Source organism: Budorcas taxicolor, chromosome 16 (assembly GCF_023091745.1).
Source record: "Budorcas taxicolor isolate Tak-1 chromosome 16, Takin1.1, whole genome shotgun sequence".
Classification (NCBI taxonomy): domain Eukaryota; kingdom Metazoa; phylum Chordata; class Mammalia; order Artiodactyla; family Bovidae; genus Budorcas; species Budorcas taxicolor.
Genome location: NC_068925.1, coordinates 27830325 through 27833215, shown reverse-complemented (window position 1 = coordinate 27833215; position 2891 = coordinate 27830325).

Sequence of the window (2891 nt, the reverse complement as noted above, 5' to 3'; positions counted from 1 at the left end):
CTCCTGTGATACCCCCGATTCTGTGCAACCTAGGGGCACCCCTCCTTTGATGTGTCATTGCTGTCAGGACTTCAGAGATGAGGGGTACACTTGAGCCTTTGTTTCTTTTCTGTGATCAAATCAATGGATATCCTTTGTAGACCTACTGTGTATAAGACCCTGTGCTAAGCTAGCAGAGTGTGCAGGGGGCATTGTGCTTTGAATGCAAGGTATATATCATTTGTATACTCAGAAAGAGAGAAATTCAGTGTTACAGGGACTGAATTACAGGGGAAAACCCACAGTCAGACGAGCTGAGTAAAGGATTCTTGGAAAACGTTGCATTGAAGGACAGGGAGGAGATGGAGTCAGGACATTATTATCATTATTAGGCTAGAACCCTCATCTGCTCTTGGAAGATGGAAAAGCAGTGGCTTAAAGAGGCTGCTGAAGGCTGCGTGGTGGGAGTTCGTGAAGTCAGGACTACGCCAGTGTCTGACGCCTGCGCCTCTGTGCTTTGTTCTCCCCAGCGATGTCCTATTAGGGCTGGAGGAAGCTGATGAATCATCATGCTTAGCTCTGAGCTTTTGGGGATAAGTAAGCCGCTGGGTCCAGAGAAGGGAAGTGGCTGGGCCTAAGTCAGCCAGGGACAGAGTCAGGGCTGAACTCTGGCAAGAGGACAGGCAGTTAGGGACAGTCACAGAGGTCATGCCGTGTTGGGAACAGGGATTGCAGGGCTGGACAGGTTCTTGTTGATGTCAGTCATGGCCTCTAGGTGGAGGAGGCCCATGGGCAGTGAGAGACCTGGGGGAACACATACGTATACTGATTAGAAGGCGAGGAAGGGGGATTGAGAAAAGAGACAAGCTGTTTCCGTACTGCAGAAAGTACAGAAGATATATAGATATATATCACTCATTGGGGGCCTGAGCTGCTCCCCTGTCAGTCTGGGAGGTTCACTGAGCTCGGTTGGGAGGTGTGCACCCTCGGTACTAGGTTGGAGGTGCCAAGGGTGGTTATGGACCCAGCTACTTGCAGCTGAGGGCTATTCTGTGTCCATCACTGTGCAAAGAGGCCGGACAATCAGAAATCTGCCTAAGAGAAACAAAGAAACAAGCCAGAAAAGAAATCTGCCTAAGGAACTGAGGAGGAAACCTTGAAGAAGGAAATGGCAACCCACTGCCAGTATTCTTGCTTAAAACATCCCATGGACAGAGGAATCTGGCAGGCTACAGTCCATGGGGGTCACAAAGAGTCCGAAAGAACTGAGCGACTAAACAAGGAACTGAGGAGTTGTTGCTGGCGAGAAATCCTCAGGGAAGACAGTCAGTTAGCCAGGTTTGGGTTAGTGCTTCAAAGGGAGGGCAGTTGTGCCATGCACTGTTCTAAGCATGCTACATATATTAATTTTAAAATTCTTCCACTTCTGAAGTGTTAAGTCTCCTCTTACCAGATAAGGAAAGGGAGACACACAGAGTTTCGGTAACTTGAGTGGGAACACATCGTGAGCAGCAGAGGCAGGCTTCGAACCCAGAGTTGTCACTGTCAACTGCGAGGCTACACTGCTTGGCATAGTACAGCGGTTGTCACTCGGACGTGTCTCCCTGCCAAGTCCCCAAGGACTGAGTTTAGTGGTGGAGCCAGAAGAGTAGGGAGCTGCAGATAAAAACTGAAGGTTGTTTTCCTTAAACATTTCAGAGAGTCCAGGACAGAGGTCAGTGCTGCTGTAGTACCTACATGACAAACCACAAAGAGGGAGAGAGTCAGATGAATGACGAAAGAACATGCGGTTCATATATACAATGGAATACTTGCTGTTCAGTTGCTCAGTCGTGGCTTCTGAGTTTTTGCAACCCCATGGACTGCAGCACGTCAGGCTTCCCTGTCCTTCACCATCTCTGGGAGTTTGTTCAAACTCATGTCTATTGAGTCGATGATGCCATCCAACCCTCTCAACTTCTTTTGCCCCTTCTCTTCCTGCCCTCAATCTTTCCTAGTGTCAGGGTCTTTTTCAATGAGTCAGCTGTTTGAATGAGTAATGGAATATAACTCAGTCATAAGAAGGGGATGAAATTGGGTCATTTGTAGAGGTATGAATAGACCTAGAGTCTCAATGGCACCCCACTCCAGTTCTCCTGCCTGCAAAATCCCATGGACGGAGGAGCCTGGTAGGCTGCAATCCATGGGGTCGCGGAGGGTCAGACATGACTGAGCAACTTCCCTTTCACTTTTCACTTTCATGCATTGGAGAAGGAAATGGCAACCCACTCCAGTGTTCTTACCTGGAGAATCCCAGGGACGGGGGAGCCTGGTGGGCTGCCATCTATGGGGTCGCACAGAGTCGGACACGACTGAAGTAACTTAGCAGTAGTAGCAGAGTCTGTCATACAGAGTGAAATAAGTTAGAAAGAGAAAAGCAAATTTCATGTACTAATGCATATATTGCTTCCCTGGTGGCTCAGATGGTAAAAAATCTGCCTGCAATGTGGGATACGCAGGTTTGATCCTTGGGTTGGGAAGATCCCCTGGAGAAGGAAATGGCAAACCACTCCAGTATTCTTGCCTGGAGAATCCCATGGACAGAGGAGCCTAGTGGGCTACAGTCCATTAGGCTGCGAAAGAGTCAGACACGACTGAGTGACTAAGCAACAGAGCAAGGCATATATGTGGAATCTGGAAAAACGGTGCAGATGAACCTCTTTTCAGGGCAAGAAGAGAGACATGGACACGTGGACACTGGGGGAAGGGGAGGGTAGGACAAACTGGGGGAGCAGCATTGCTATGTATACATGACCATGTGTAAAACAGATGGTGGGAAGCTGCTGTGTAGCAGAGGGAACTCAGCTTGGTGCTCTGCAGTGACCTAGAGGGGTGAGATGGGGTGGATTGGAGGAAGGTTCAAAAGGGAGGGG